General features: G+C 45.6%; 1 protein-coding gene across 5 annotated transcripts in view; it reads left to right on the forward strand.

Annotated features, from left to right (window-relative positions):
• Window positions 1-17124, forward strand: part of LOC141103386 (coagulation factor XIII B chain-like) — a 1015098-nt gene that overhangs the window by 788170 nt on the left and 209804 nt on the right. The gene's annotated exons all lie outside the window — the stretch shown is intronic.

A 17124-nucleotide genomic window follows, 5' to 3' on the forward strand; every position in this document is an offset into this window, starting at 1 on the left:
GACTCTACGTGGGTGCCTGATAGGAGAGAGGAGGAGGAGGAGGAGGCACATCTCCAATGAGGCAGGATGCCCTCCAGGGGCCAGCTTAAGGGCAGCCAACCGACTGCATTACACCATAGAGCTCCGCAAGTGCAGGGTGCTGGTAACTCCGCATGTTATTCCAAAAGTTCTTTGGTATGGGCCTTTTTTGAGACGTGTGCAGCAGATCGCACCATTGCTATTTGCAACATATGTCTGAAGCGTATCAAGCGTGGACTAGACAGCAAGCGCTTGGGCACCACATGCTTAATCAGATATATGTCAAGCTCCCATGCTGCCCGTTGGCAACACTACCTAAAAGACCCACACCAAAGAACAAGGCAGACCTCTCCTTGCTCCTCCTCATCAGCTGGGATCTCCAACCCCACTATACCTTTAGTCCTCTCAGAAACCTGCACTGAGAGGAATGAAGGTGTAGAATTAGGTGTGCCACTGCCAAGTACTTGCGGGCAATCTGCTATCGGTACACTAACGTCCTATTCTAGCAGGCAGATTTCCCTACCCTAGTTGTTCCACCGGCAAAAGAATTTCGCTCCCAGCCATCCACATGCCCAGCGGTTGAATGCTAGCTTGGCTAAATTGCTAGCACTTCAACTGCTGCCTTTTCAGTTGGTAGACTCTGCCCCCTTCCATGAGTTTGTGGAATGTGCCACTTTTTTTTCACGAAAGGTGATTCCAGCTCTCTACCGGCATGTGGAAGGCAATGTCCATGCCTCGCTGGATAGGGCGGTCAGCAGTAAAGTGCATATTACCGCTGACTCATGGTCCAGCAGGCATGGACAGGAACGTTGCCTATCTTTCACCGCGCACTGGGTGACTCTGCTGGCAGCTGGGAAGGATGCAGGACAGGTTGCAGTAATGTTGGAGGTTGTTCCGCCACCACGCCTCCAAAATTCTACTAGTGGTGATTCTGCCACACTTCTCTCCTCCACCCTCTCCTCTTCTTCTTCCTCCATGACCTCTTCCTGTGCTGATTTGTCCTCGGAACCAGCGGTGCTCCGTAGGCATTCAAGGGGCTACGCAAGCACGCAGGCAAAAAGATGCCATGCGGTGCTTGAGCTAGTGTGCTTGGGGGACAGAAGTCAGGAGTCTGCCAGCTCTGCAGGGGCAGGCTCAGAGGCATTTGACGCCTCGTCAGCTTAAGCCAGGAATGGTGGTTTGCGACAATGGCACCAACCTCCTCTCTGCCCTCCGACAGGGACAACTGACCCATGTGCCCTGTTTGGCTCACATCCTTAACTTGGTGGTACAGTGGTTCTTGGACAGGTACCCGGGCTTACAGGATGTCCTGAGGCAGGCCAGGAAAGTCCGTGCACATTTCCGCCAGTCATATAATGCCAGTGCTCGGCTGGCTGACCTCCAAAAGGAGTTTAACCTGCCCAAGAACCGCCTAATCTGTGACATGCCCACCAGGTGGAACTCAACGTTGGCCATGCTGCAGCAGCTGCACATGCAGCAGAGTGCCATCAATGAGTACCTTTGCGACTATGGCACCAGGACAGGGTCAGGGGAGCTTATTTTTTTCCCCATGCCAGTGGGCCATGATCAGGGATGCATGCACTGTCTTGTTACCATTTGAGGCGGCCATGAGGATGGTGAGCAGTGACACTGCATACATCAGTGACACTGTCCCTCTTGTCCACCTGTTGAAGCACATGCTGCGTGGAATAATGAACAGGGCACTTGAGGCAGAACAGAGGCAGGAAAAGGAGGACTTCCTTACCTCTCAAGGCCCCCTTTATCCGGACAGTGTTCCTGCGTGCCCGCCGATCACACAGGAAGAGGACGAGGAGGATTGTGTCAGCATGGGGGTGGAGCCTAGCACTCAGCATCAGCACCAGTATTCAAGGCATCATTTACAGTCCCAAGAAACCCATGGACTTGTACGCAGCTGGGAGGAGGTGGCTGCGGATCATGTCGTCCTTAGTGACCCAGAGGACGCCGGACCGAACGCCTTAGAAAACCTACGCTGCATGGCCTCTCTGATCCTGCAAAGCCTGTGGAAGGATCCTCATATTCGTGGTATCAAGGAGAGGGATCATTACTGGCTGGCAACCCTCCTTGATCCACGTTACAAGGGTAAGGTTGCGGACCTTATCTTGCCGTCACAGAGAGAGCAGAGGATGAAACATCTTCAGGAGGCCTTGCAGAAAGGTTTGTGCAACACGTTTCCAGAGCCTGGGAGATTACAATTTCTTGGTCATCCTGGACAACGTGTTGCTGAGGCTTCGGTCAGTCACAGAAGGAGCGGTGAAGAAGGTGGTCGCCTGACCGATGCGGTCAGACAATTTTTTAGTCCGCAGCCCCAAGGTATGATCGGTTCCAGCAACCATCACTAGCGTCTGATTCACATGGTGCAGGAATACCTAGGGGCAAGATCAGACTTGGACACCTTTCCCACCAAAAATCCTCTGGCTTACTGGGTCTTGAGGATGGATCACTGGCCAGAGCTTGCACATTATGCAATTGAGCTACTGGCCTGTCCTGCATCCAGCGTTCTTTCGAAACGCACATTTAGTGCTGCTGGAGGCTTTATAACCAATCACAGGGTGCGCCTGTCCACCGAATCAGTCGATCGGCTGACCTTCATAAAAATGAATCAGTCTTGGATCACCAGCTACCAAGCACCTGATGCTGATGTAAATGATTAATTTTTTTTTTAATGCGAGATCCCTTCAAGACTATGCTGATGCTGAGTGACTATCCTGTTATGCTGAGTGACTATCCTCTTCCTCCTCAATGTTCATGCTGATAGTTTGTAAGAACATTTTTGGTTCTGGGCACCGCCACCAGTAGCTAAGGCACACTTTTCTGCCCCTGTTTAACAGGGGCGTGTAATTACAATTTTTGATGCAATACTTTGCAGCAGGGCTCATTCCTGTGCTCCAACTAGAGTATCTGTGAGGGGTTGCAGTATTGTGGCACCAGTGCCTAAGGCCCTATTTTTCAGCCCCTGTTTAACATGGGTGTGTAATTACAATTTTTGATGCAATACTTTGCAGCAGGGCTCATTCCTGTGCTTCAACTAGAGTATCTGTAAGGGGTTGCAGTATTGTGGCACCAGCACCAGTGCCTTAGGCCCAATTTTTCAGCCCCTGTTTAACAGGGGCATGTAATTACAATCCTTGTTCTAATATTTCACAGCAGGGCCCGTTCCTGCACTCACCAAGAGTAACTGTGAGGGCTTTCAGTGTTGTGGCAACACCAACCCCTAAGGCCCAAATTTCTGCAGAGTATATAGGGCAGGCTCCTACTTTCAAACAACCACTCCTACTTGCAAATGGAAGGAGAAAACGGGAAGTGAGAGGAAATCTACCCCTAGGAAGGGAAATCCTCTCCTGTAATGGGGCGCACACACAGTCGGACTTTTCGGCTACATAAGTCCGACAGCCCGTCTGACAAACTTTCGACGGACTTTTGCGGACTTGCGGTGGACTTTTTAACGAACGGACTTGCCTACATATGATCACACAAAAGTCCAACGGATTCGTACGTGATGACCTACACCGGACTAAAATAAGGAAGTTGATAGCCAGTAGCCAATAGCTGCCCAAGCGTGGGTTTTTTGTCCGTCGGACTAGCATACATAGTTACATAGTTACATAGTTACATAGTAGGTGAGGTTGAAAAAAGACACAAGTCCATCAAGTCCAACCTATGTGTGTGATTATGTGTCAGTATTACATTGTATATCCCTGTATGTTGCGGTCATTCAGGTGCTTATCTGTTTCTTGAAGCTATCAATGCTCCCCGCTGAGACCACCGCCTGTGGAAGGGAATTCCACATCCTTGCCGCTCTTACAGTAAAGAACCCTCTACGTAGTTTAAGGTTAAACCTCTTTTCTTCTAATTTTAATGAGTGGCCACGAGTCTTGTTAAACTCTCTTCTGCGAAAAAGTTTTAACCCTATTGTGGGGTCACCAGTCCGATATTTGTAAATTGAAATCATATCCCCTCTCAAGCGTCTCTTCTCCAGAGAGAATAAGTTCAGTGCTTGCAACCTTTCCTCATAACTAAGATCCTCCAGACCCTTTATTAGCTTTGTTGCCCTTCTTTGTACTCGCTCCATTTCCAGTACATCCTTCCTGAGGACTGGTGCCCAGAACTGGACCGCATACTCTAGGTGCGGCCGGACCAGAGTCTTGTAGAGCAGGAGAATTATCGTTTTATCTCTGGAGTTGATCCCCCTTTTAATGCATGCCAATATTCTGTTTGCTTTGTTAGCAGCAGCTTGGCATTGCATGCCATTGCTGAGCAGATCATCTCCCAGGACCCCCAGGTCCTTTTCCATCCTAGATTCCCACAGAGGTTCTCCCCCCAGTGTATAGATTGCATTCATATTTTTGCCACCCAAATGCATTATTTTAAATTTTTCTACATTGAACCTCATTTGCCATGTAGTCGCCCACCCCATTAATTTGTTCAGGTCTTTTTGCAAGGTTTCCACGTCCTGCGGAGAAGTTATTGCCCTGCTTAGCTTAGTATCGTCTGCAAATACAGAGATTGAACTGTTTATCCAATCCTCTAGATCGTTTATGAACAAATTAAATAGGATTGGTCCCAGCACAGAACCCTGGGGAACCCCACTACCCACCCCTGACCATTCCGAGTACTCCCCATTTATCACCACCCTCTGAACTCGCCCTTGTAGCCAGTTTTCAATCCATGTACTCACCCTATGGTCCATGCCAATGGACCTTATCTTGTACAGTAAACGTTTATGGGGAACTGTGTCAAATGCTTTTGCAAAATCCAGATACACCACGTCTACGGGCCTTCCTTTATCTAGATGGCAACTCACCTCCTCATAGAAGGTTAATAGATTGGTTTGGCAAGAACGATTCTTCATGAATCCATGCTGATTACTGCTAATGATACCGTTCTTATTACTAAAATCTTGTATATAGTCCCTTATCATCCCCTCCAAGAGTTTACATACTATTGATGTTAGGCTAACTGTCTGTAATTCCCAGGGATGTATTTTGGGCCCTTTTTAAATATTGGTGCTACATTAGCTTTTCTCCAATCAGCTGGTACCATTCCAGTCAGTAGACTATCTGTAAAAATTAGGAACAACGGTCTGGCAATCACTTGACTGAGTTCCCTAAGAACCCTTGGATGCAAGCCATCTGGTCCCGGTGATTTATTAATGTTAAGTTTCTCAAGTCTAATTTTAATTCCGTCCTCTGTTAACCATGGAGGTGCTTCCTGTGTTGTGTCATGAGGATAAACACTGCAGTTTTGGTTACTGAAGCCCCCTGATTCACTCGTGAAGACTGAGGAGAAGAATAAATTCAATACCTTTGCCATCTCCCCATCCTTTGTAACCAGATGTCCTTCCTCATTCTTTATGGGGCCAATATGGTCTGTCCTCCCTTTTTTACTGTTTACATACTTAAAGAATTTCTTAGGATTTTTTTTGCTCTCCTCCGCTATGTGTCTTTCATGTTCTATCTTAGCCATCCTAATTGCACCCTTACATTTTCTGTTGCATTCTTTATAAAGTCTGAATGCTGAGGATGATCCCTCAACCTTGTATTTTTTGAAGGCCTTCTGCTTTGCTTTTATATGCATTTTTACATTGGAGTTAAGCCATCCAGAACTTTTGTTCGCTCTTTTAAATTTATTACCCAATGGGATACATTGGCTAATGCCCTTATTTAATATGCTCTTAAAGCAAACCCATCTCTCCTCCGTATTCTTTGTTCCTAATATTTTATCCCAGTTTATGCCTTTTAGCAAGGTTTGTAGTTTAGGGAAGTTGGCTCTTTTGAAATTCAGTGTCTTTGTATTCCCTTTATGTTTCCTATTTGTGTGATTTATACTGAAACTAATTGACCTGTGATCGCTGTTACCTAAATTGCCCCGTATTTCCACATCCGTGATCAGGTCTGTATTGTTGGTAATCAGTAGATCCAGTAATGTTTTATTTCTAGTTGGTGCATCTACCATCTGACCCATAAAATTGTCCTGCAAGACATTAAGGAATTGGCGAGCCTTAAATGAATGCGCGGTTCCCTCCACCCAGTCTATGTCTGGATAATTAAAATCCCCCATTATGATAACACTTCCCATCCTTGCTGCTAATCCAATTTGTGATAGGAGATCCGTCTCCACTTCCTTCCTCAGGTTAGGGGGCCTATAGCATACTCCCAGTATTATTTTCCCCTTAGCTTCATCCCTTTGGAGCTCTACCCATAAGGATTCCACCTCCTCCCTAGCTCCCTTAGTGAGGTCATCTCTCACATTCACTTGTACATTATTCTTGATATATAGGCATACCCCTCCCCCTTTTTTACCCTCCCTATCCTTGCGGTAAAGGGTATACCCTTGAATGTTTGCCAGCCAATCATGAGAGCTGTTGAACCAGGTCTCTGAAATTCCCACAAAATCCAAATCCTCCTCGTACAACAGTATCTCTAGTTCACCCATCTTGTCTGCCATGCTCCTGGCATTGGTGAACATGCCACATGGTTTAGACCGGTCGCATATTGTCCTCGTATTGGGTGATTCGAGATTGCAACTAGGACTTGCTACTATACTCACCTTGTGTTTTTGTGCTTTGGTTAACCTGCCACTAATGCCCCCAATACTACCCTCTGGAATATCTTCCGCACTGGCTATCTCTGCCTCTGGACCCTCCCCCCCATCGCCTAGCTTAAAAACCCCTCTAACTTTTTGGCCATCTTCATTCCCAGCAGATCTGCACCCTCCTCATTTAGGTGCAGTCCGTCCCTTCTATAGTACCGGTTACCGACTGAGAAGTCGGCCCAGTCCTCCAGGAACCCAAACCCCTCCTTACTACACCAGCTCTTCAGCCACTTGTTTACTTCCCTAATCTCCCTCTTCCTTTCTGGTGTGGCTCGATGTACCAGTAATATTCCTGAGAATACTACCTTGGAGGTCCTTTTCCTCAATTTAGCTCCTAAGTCCCTAAAATCGTTCTTTAGGACACTCCATCTGCCTCTGACTTTGTCATTGGTGCCAACGTGCACCATGACAGCCGGGTCTTCCCCAGCCCCTCCCAGTAATCTGTCCACAAGATCCGTGATGTGCCGAACCCGAGCGCCCGGTAGACATACTGTTCGGCGCTTCAGGTCTTGGTTACAGATTGCCCTCTCTGTCCTTCTAAGAATTGAGTCCCCTACCACCAGAATCTGTCTTTCCTTTCCCTTTGCTGCCCCCCCACTCTCACTGGAGGAGTTCTTCCCCCGGCAGCTAGGAGAGTCCCTCAGCTCCAGCAGTGCTGGTCCCTGACTGGTTTCACCAATGTCACTCAAAGAACCTTCCTTATTGGGATGCTCCAGTCTTGGATCGGCCTCCCTGGCACTTCCCCCTCTACCCCTCCTGACTGTCACCCATCTACTCTTTGCTAGTGCCTGCACCTCTTTGTCTCCACCCGCCTCTGTGCTGGCCCCTGCCAGCACCTGCCGTGTACGTTCCTGGCTCACCTTTAGTATGGAGGGATTTCTCAGTGCTGACAGTTGCTTCCCCAGATTCAGAACCTGGGCTTCCAGGGAAACAATGTGCTTACATTTTGCACAGCAGTATTCGACCTCGATCGGATGATCAAGGAACGCATACATGCGGCAAGATGTACAAAGAGCCGCCTCTCCACACCCGCCGGGCATCGTACCTATTAAATTTAGTGAGGATTGGGGATTTTACCCTGTCCAAATTACCTAACAGCTAGCTTCCTGGCACTAATACTCAAGACAATACACAGGTACACAACAAGACAATACACAGGTACTCACAGACCTACGTGCACTCGCAGAACAGTCGCAGACCTACGTGCACTCGCAATACTCAAGTATACAGTACACAATACACAAGTACTAACGATCCACACACACTACTCATACAACACTCAGATACTCACACTACACAGGTACTATGACCCCTGTTATAATCTCCTGTTTTAAACTCTGGTTTTTAACTCACCACTTAGAAAAGTTCCACTTGGTTTAAGTTCCTACAGCTTCACAATGAGCAGGCTCAGGATGAGTCCTACACACAGTTATATAGACTGCAGGCACCTGTTAGCAATTACCCCCTCTCCCTAATTAATAGCCTGAAGGAACCAAAGAAGAAAAAAAAAAAAAAGGAAAAAAAAAGCTATTTAAAAAGTGACAGAAAAAAGGTGATTGCAAAGCTAAAAGGAAAAGCCCCAAAAATGCTTCCCAGCAAACAACAAGTAAGACTTGTTCACTCTCCCTCTGGTTTTTAACTCACCACTTAGAAAAGTTCCACTTGGTTTAAGTTCCTACAGCTTCACAATGAGCAGGCTCAGGATGAGTCCTACACACAGTTATATAGACTGCAGGCACCTGTTAGCAATTACCCCCTCTCCCTAATTAATAGCCTGAAGGAACCAAAGAAGAAAAAAAAAAAAAAGGAAAAAAAAGCTATTTAAAAAGTGACAGAAAAAAGGTGATTGCAAAGCTAAAAGGAAAAGCCCCAAAAATGCTTCCCAGCAAACAACAAGTAAGACTTGTTCACTCTCCCTCTGGTTTTTAACTCACCACTTAGAAAAGTTCCACTTGGTTTAAGTTCCTACAGCTTCACAATGAGCAGGCTCAGGATGAGTCCTACACACAGTTATATAGACTGCAGGCACCTGTTAGCAATTACCCCCTCTCCCTAATTAATAGCCTGAAGGAACCAAAGAAGAAAAAAAAAAAAAAGGAAAAAAAAAGCTATTTAAAAAGTGACAGAAAAAAGGTGATTGCAAAGCTAAAAGGAAAAGCCCCAAAAATGCTTCCCAGCAAACAACAAGTAAGACTTGTTCACTCTCCCTCTGGTTTTTAACTCACCACTTAGAAAAGTTCCACTTGGTTTAAGTTCCTACAGCTTCACAATGAGCAGGCTCAGGATGAGTCCTACACACAGTTATATAGACTGCAGGCACCTGTTAGCAATTACCCCCTCTCCCTAATTAATAGCCTGAAGGAACCAAAGAAGAAAAAAAAAAAAAAGGAAAAAAAAAGCTATTTAAAAAGTGACAGAAAAAAGGTGATTGCAAAGCTAAAAGGAAAAGCCCCAAAAATGCTTCCCAGCAAACAACAAGTAAGACTTGTTCACTCTCCCTCTGGTTTTTAACTCACCACTTAGAAAAGTTCCACTTGGTTTAAGTTCCTACAGCTTCACAATGAGCAGGCTCAGGATGAGTCCTACACACAGTTATATAGACTGCAGGCACCTGTTAGCAATTACCCCCTCTCCCTAATTAATAGCCTGAAGGAACCAAAGAAGAAAAAAAAAAAAAAGGAAAAAAAAGCTATTTAAAAAGTGACAGAAAAAAGGTGATTGCAAAGCTAAAAGGAAAAGCCCCAAAAATGCTTCCCAGCAAACAACAAGTAAGACTTGTTCACTCTCCCTCTGGTTTTTAACTCACCACTTAGAAAAGTTCCACTTGGTTTAAGTTCCTACAGCTTCACAATGAGCAGGCTCAGGATGAGTCCTACACACAGTTATATAGACTGCAGGCACCTGTTAGCAATTACCCCCTCTCCCTAATTAATAGCCTGAAGGAACCAAAGAAGAAAAAAAAAAAAAAGGAAAAAAAAAGCTATTTAAAAAGTGACAGAAAAAAGGTGATTGCAAAGCTAAAAGGAAAAGCCCCAAAAATGCTTCCCAGCAAACAACAAGTAAGACTTGTTCACTCTCCCTCTGGTTTTTAACTCACCACTTAGAAAAGTTCCACTTGGTTTAAGTTCCTACAGCTTCACAATGAGCAGGCTCAGGATGAGTCCTACACACAGTTATATAGACTGCAGGCACCTGTTAGCAATTACCCCCTCTCCCTAATTAATAGCCTGAAGGAACCAAAGAAGAAAAAAAAAAAAAAGGAAAAAAAAAGCTATTTAAAAAGTGACAGAAAAAAGGTGATTGCAAAGCTAAAAGGAAAAGCCCCAAAAATGCTTCCCAGCAAACAACAAGTAAGACTTGTTCACTCTCCCTCTGGTTTTTAACTCACCACTTAGAAAAGTTCCACTTGGTTTAAGTTCCTACAGCTTCACAATGAGCAGGCTCAGGATGAGTCCTACACACAGTTATATAGACTGCAGGCACCTGTTAGCAATTACCCCCTCTCCCTAATTAATAGCCTGAAGGAACCAAAGAAGAAAAAAAAAAAAAAAAGCTATTTAAAAAGTGACAGAAAAAAGGTGATTGCAAAGCTAAAAAGGAAAAGCCCCAAAAATGCTTATCAGCAAACAACAAGTATGACTTGTTCACTCTCCCTCTGGTTTTTAACTCACCACTTAGAAAAGTTCCACTTGGCTTAAGTTCCTACAGCTTCACAATGAGCAGGACAGACAAGCAGATTGCTGGGTCCGGTGGAGTTACGTCGTAAAGATTTGAAGCAAGTTCCAAATCTAAAGTCCATCAGATTTGCGACTGGAAAAGTCCGCTGAAAGTCCGAGGAAGCCCACACACGATCGGATTGTCAACTGGATTTGGTCCGTCGGCGTCCATCGGACTTTTGTAGCCGAAAAGTCCGACCAGGTGTACGCCCCATTAGAGTTCCTTGTTTCACTAAAAAACCCAAATTTTCAAAATCCAATTGTCATTGGGACAGAAAGTGAGGCGAAATCTTCTGAACAGGTGCACAGACAGCAAAACAAATGTTACAGGGGTGATAATCCTTCCCTATGCTTTCTAAAAAGCTTAATAATAGATTTTTTGGCTGGAGCTACACATAAAAAATGTACCAGTTCAAAATTACAAACAGATTCTACTTAAGAACAAACCTACAGTTTTTTGCACCGCCTGTATACTGCTGTTCAGAGCATATGGGGGGGGGGGGGCGCCTATACCTTTCCTTTTTTTTATCTGGGTGTGGTGTTCCCCTTAATATCCATACAAGACCCAAAGGGGCTGGTAATGGGCTGGGGGGCGGGTTTCCCAATGATTTTCATCCATATTGCCGGGACCAGACATGACATTAAAGCCGCAAGGAGTTTTAAATGACTTTTTTTCCTTTAGAAATGTCATTTTGAGCAGGGACTGTTCTAAACACGGGAAACATATGCTACTTTACAGGCATACTATAGACACCCCCAGGCACGATATTTAAAGGAAAATTTCACTTTTATGTTTTCAATTTAAGCATCATTAAATCAGTGCTCCCGAAAAACGTCCGTTTTTAAAAACTTTTTTCTGCATTGATACATGTACCCTGGGGCAGGACCCAGGTCCCCAAACCCTATTCAGGACAATAACTTGCATATTAGCCTTTAAAATTTGCACTTTTGATTTCTCATGTTCAAGTCCCAAAGACTTTAACGGGGTTCAAAAGTTTGCGCAAACTTTCGGTCCGTTCGAATGTTCTGATGCGATCCGAACCGAGGGGTGTTCGGCTCATCTCTACTGACAAGCCACTGATCACAGATATTCACCTTTTTTTTTCTAAGGCGCCAGGCAGACAGTTACCGAAGTCCAGGAAGTTCTTTGAGAACTATATGCCATCTGCTGCTGTGGCAGACGGTACTTATAGTTCATTCATTCACAGAACTCTGTGAATGAATGACCTGGCTGTGTTTTCAAATTGTGACAGCGTATATAGGGAGAAGATCCCCTGTCCACTGTTACAGGAAAGGGAGGGATTGAGAGGTAGGTTGCTGAACATGTTACATGTTACACCCTAAATACTGTAACATGTCCAGATAGGTGAACTTTTCCTTTAAACATGTTATGTTTACCGACCTCTTCCATTCCTGATTGTTACTGATCAGTCCTGTGTTCATTCATAACTAAAGCATAGTAAACAGTGTTTACTATGTTTCAGCTTGTGAATGACCAGGAAACCTCTGTACAGAACACTTCCTGTTCATTCACTCTGCAGTGCAGCTGAGGCTTCAGAGATAGAGATTGATGAATATAAGTCCGCAATAATTTTCTCTGTTTTAAGGTGAGACATCAGGGGTCTGTTTAGACCCCTCATATTTTACCAACCCCCCCAAACAGGGATGTTAAAAAAAGTAAGGGTTCATTCACACAAATGAGTGCACGAGGGGCTTGTTTGTAAGGCTGGAGCCGCCTGTTGGTCTATGGAGATGAAGCAATTGTACGAACACAGCTGTGGGTCCTAATTTGACAGGTGTGCAGGTGCGGATAATGACAGCAAACTGTCTGTGTTCAGGGCCATGCACCAGCACTTGCACTCCTGTCAAATCAGGACCAGAGCGGTGTTTGTACAGCCAATTTGTCCCCATAGGGCGGGGGTCAGCAACTGATCGATCGCGATCTACCTGTTGATCACATGCAGATTATGGGTTGATCACATTCTATTCCCTCCCTTGCTGACCCACAGCATAAAGTGATTCTCCCCCACCTGTGGCGTGGTGCATGGAAGCAAATTACCTGAGCGTATTGCACTGATCCTCTCTTGTCTATAACAGAACAAATAGATCTGTCACAGCAGCTTCTCTGCACTGCTTTGAAACTGCTTCTTTACTACAGACTACTGACTCTCTGTACCGTGCCCTCTTGATCCCCAAAATACTGTGTCCTTCTGCCCCCCCCCCCCCACACACACACACTGTGCCGTCCAGCCCCCTGCACTGTGCTCTCCTGTGCCCCCCGTACTGTGCCCTCCTGAGCTTCCCTACTCTGCCCTCCTGACCCCCTGTCCTCTGCCTTCCTGACCCCTGTCCACTGCCCTGCTGCCCCCTATAAAATGTCCTACACACTGCTGACCTCTTTGCACTGCCCTAAAAACTCATGACCCCTGTACTCAGTTCCTAGAAACTACTGACCCCTGTACACTGCCCAGCAATCTAGTGCCCCCTGTATGTTGCTGTACAATGCTAATGACCCCTATCCGCTTGGAGCTGAAGCCTTTTTCTGACATTTGTTGCTTACAAGTTAAAATCTGTATTTTTTGCTAGAAAATTACTTAGAACCCCGAAACATTATATATATTTTTTAGCAAAGACCCTAGAGAATAAAATGGCACACTGTATTTGCGAGCAGTCTTTCAAAAGCAATTTTTTGGGAAAAAATGTACTTTAATGAAAAAAAAAACAGTAAAGTCGGCCCAATGTCTTTGTATAATGTGAAAGATGATGTTACACTGAGTAAATACCGTATTTATCGGCGTATAACACGCACCGGCATATAACACGCACCTCAATTTAGGAGGGAATTTTAAGGAAAAAAAACTTTTAGGTGGGAAGTTGAAGGGAAAAAAACTTACATTTAAATGCCCATCATTGCAGCCTTCTCAGTGCAGCCTTGCCCCAGTCCAGCCTTGCCCAGTGCAGCCTTGTCAGTGCAGCCTTGCCAGTGCAGCCTTGCCAGTGCAGCCATGTCAGTGCAGCCTTGCCAGTGCAGCCATGTCAGTGCAGCCTTGCCAGTGCAGCCATGTCAGTGCAGCCATGTCAGTGCAGCCTTGCCAGTGCAGCTATGTCAGTGCAGCCATGTCAGTGCAGCCTTGCTAGTGCAGCCATGTCAGTGCAGCCATGTCAGTGCAGCCTTCCCCAGTGTCCAGTCCAGCCTTGCCCCAGTCCAGCCTTGCCCCAGTCCAGCCTTGCTGAAGCCTGTGAGCTTCAAAATCGCCGACCGCGATTTGAAAATGGCGCCGCCGGCGCCGAAATACACAGAGCCGGTCCTCGGCTCTTCTCGGCGGCTCTCGTTTACTTTCGGTTCCACTCGGACGGTGAGCGGAGCTATCCGAAACTAGCCGAGTATACTCGGCTAGGTTCGGGCGGCGCTCGAGTGAAACCAAAAGCCGCCGAGAAGAGCGGAGGACCGGCACTGTGTATTTCGGCGCCATTTTCAAATCGCGGTCAGCGATTTTTTAATTCTGACAGGTCAGGATCGCAGGGGATCGGCGTATAACACGCACCCGCGATTTTCCCCTGATTTTAAGGGGAAAAAAGTGCGTGTTATACGCCGATAAATACGGTAGATACCTAACATGTCATGCTTTAAAATTGTGTACGACAGTGGAATGGCGACAATCTACCCTTCTTAAAAATGATAGACTACGCTACTTAAAATTACACTACTTAAAAATCTCCATAGGCAATGCTTTATACATTTTTAATGGTTATCCATTTAGAATTACAGAGGAGGTCTAGTACTAGAATTATTGCTCTCGCTCCAACAATCGCGGCGATACCTCACATGTGGTTTGAACATTGTTTATATTTTCGTTGCGACTTGCGTATGCTTTTGCTTCTGCGTGTGAGCGCAGAGGGATGGGGCGCTTTCAGGGTTTTTTTGTTTGTTTTTTTCTCATTTCTTTATTACATTTTTTTCTATTTTTACACTGCCCCTTTTTAAATGTTTTTTTTTTTTTTTTTACTTTTACTTTTATTGCTGTCAAAAGGAATGTAAACATCCCTAGTGACAGTAATAGGCAGTGACAGGTACTCTTTATGGAGTGATCTGGGGTTTAGAAGACCCCAAATCCCTCCTTTGCACTTAAAAGCATTCAAAACGCTAAGTTTGGCTGTTTTGAATGCTGTAATTTTTTTAAAATCTGGCGCCTTTAAGGCTCCAGTAAACAGGAAGTGATGCCATGACATTCTTTTCGGGTTACTAGATCTGAGACCCGATCAAAGCCGATTTCTGGTGGGATGGAGGAGAGCCTGGGCGAGCCGTGGAAGGCGGCGCAAGGGGGGGCATCCCCTCCCGCTGCTGGTAATAACAGCTGAGCGGCTGATTAGCTGCATCAGTTGTTATTACAAGAAAGCTGACCATCGGCTCTAAAAGAACGGTACTGTGGTGATGCCTGCAGCTACAGGCATCACCCCGGTATGACCCCTTAAAGCTGAAGGCCCCATATTTGCGTTATGTCGGTGTGAAGGGGCTATACGCTGCCCTACACCCTACTGACCTCTGTACACTATTCTGCAAACTATTGAACTCTGTACATTGCCCTACATGCTACTAATGTCTGTATATTGCCATACATGCAACTGACCTTTGTACACTGTCCTACATACTACTGACCTATGTACACTATTCTACATGTAGCATCCTCTAGTGTATTAGTTGTGAAAGAAGTTTTTTTGTCAGTGTAGGCAAATTTATGCAGACTTGGCTGGCAGCCAGGCCTACTTGTTTTTATTTCCTGGGTTGACAGAAATCCAGGAAGAGCTGATGACCTCCCCTCTCTTTCTAGAATGCACTAGAACATGCTGTAAAGGAGGAGGGGTAGTAAGGTGGGTAACCTGGGTTGGCAGGGAGCAGGCCTCCTCAAGTACTCTGGGTCAGCCCAGCTGGGGAGGAGTTGTTCGGGTGGAAGCTGGAGATGGAGTGTTAGGCTGTCGGTGGCCTTTAAGGGAGCTTCCCAGTCTGCGGGGGTGACCTTGGGCCTGGGCTCGGGTGAGGACGGGACCTTCCTACAACCAATGGAGCAACGGAAGCAAGGAGAGGACAGCAGGAGAACACTGCCAGGCAAGTCTCCAGGAGAAACAACAAGTTGCAGCCAAGAGGACACACAGTCAGGAGGACTGGGAGGCATGCCTGAGAGGACTGGGAGCAAGGAAGCAAACAGTCTGGAATGGGTGAAGAGCCAGTAAGGAAGACTGTGGTGGCACAAGCAGTGGAAAGAGGCAGCTGCAGGCAGGAGGGCTGTCAGGGCCTGAAGAGGTGGTATTGGGATCAGTAGCCACGTGGGACAGCTAGCACTAGGACTACCATTTTTGCTACACCATAGGGGCCCGCGGTCCCTGCCTGCAAAGGGCATTTTTGCTTTGGACCTGGCTGAGCCAGTGTCAGGCCTGCAGTTCAGTGCTAGCTGGTCCTTGGAGTTGTAGTTCTACAAGCAAGTTTGTGTTGGAGGTAGAAGAAAAGAAGTGTGTATATACCGGTGGTGTATATAGTTAATTTCCTATCTGCAATCAAGTGAGTATCCCATAAGTACCCTATCCCCATCCAAGTTAAATCCCCTAAATAATAAAAAACAAAAACCGGTACAAGGACTATTTCTTGAATGTTGGGTGTCTGGGAATTTGTGTGCCTGGCTGTGCAGGGTGAGAGATGCACCACAACTACCAGCAGCCCCATACGGGGGTACCACTACATACATACTAATGACCTCACAGTTCCCTAAATCCTACTGACCTTTGTATGCTTCCATACATCCTACTGGCCTCAGTACACTGCCATACATCCTACTGACCCCTGTACACTGGTATACATGCTACTGATTTCTGTACACTGCCCTATATGCTACTGAACTCTGTACACTGCCCTATATGCTACTGACCTCTGTACACTGCCCTATATGCTACTGACCTCCGTACACTGCTTTGCATACTAATAGCCTCTGTACAATTCCCTACATGCTACTGACCTCTATACACTGCCCTTTGTACTACTGACCCCTGTACACTGCCCCATATATTAAAAGTGTATTGTTATATCTACCTGTGCAACACTATATGAAAAATACAGATGGGTTGCTGCTGCTTTTAATATGAGGTATACCTTACCCCAAAAATTGTGCAATATAAAAAACAAAGCTGCGCTACCCTATACATAAAAGTGCAAGAAGTGTTGTGCAATATTGTACCCCAATTTCCATCCAAGGGTTAATACACTATTTCGATTATGTATTCATGAATTCTGTGCAAACAAATCAATTACATATAAGCGCTTAAGATAAAGTCTTCACTCCTAAAGTCTTTCAATGTGACCAAAAATAGTTGGTATCATCAAACCAGATAAAGTGCTTGTGCTGTGTTCAATAAATAAAAGTGACATAAGTCCAATAAGAAAAGTGTCCCAGTCTGTGAAAACTCAGTGTTGCAGTTGAAGAGTGTCCACCTGTATAATACTCCATGTATTCATACTCTAAAAGTGACCACCACAGCCTCATTACAGGTGCCCCCACCAGTAGACATGTGCATTCGTTTTCGTCCGAATGCATTTTTGTCCGAATTTCAGGTATTTTCGTTATCGTTTTAACAAACGATAACGAAAGTGCAGAATCCGAAAAACGAAAGATCCGACATAAACAAATGCTTTATTTTCGTTTTCGTTGCTACAACAGTTCGATATAGATAGGAGATTCGACATGATGATGACAATAACAATCTGTGTCCATCAAACCTGTGGTCGAATGTG

This window comes from Aquarana catesbeiana, linkage group LG07 (genome assembly GCF_042186555.1).
Source record: "Aquarana catesbeiana isolate 2022-GZ linkage group LG07, ASM4218655v1, whole genome shotgun sequence".
Taxonomy (NCBI): domain Eukaryota; kingdom Metazoa; phylum Chordata; class Amphibia; order Anura; family Ranidae; genus Aquarana; species Aquarana catesbeiana.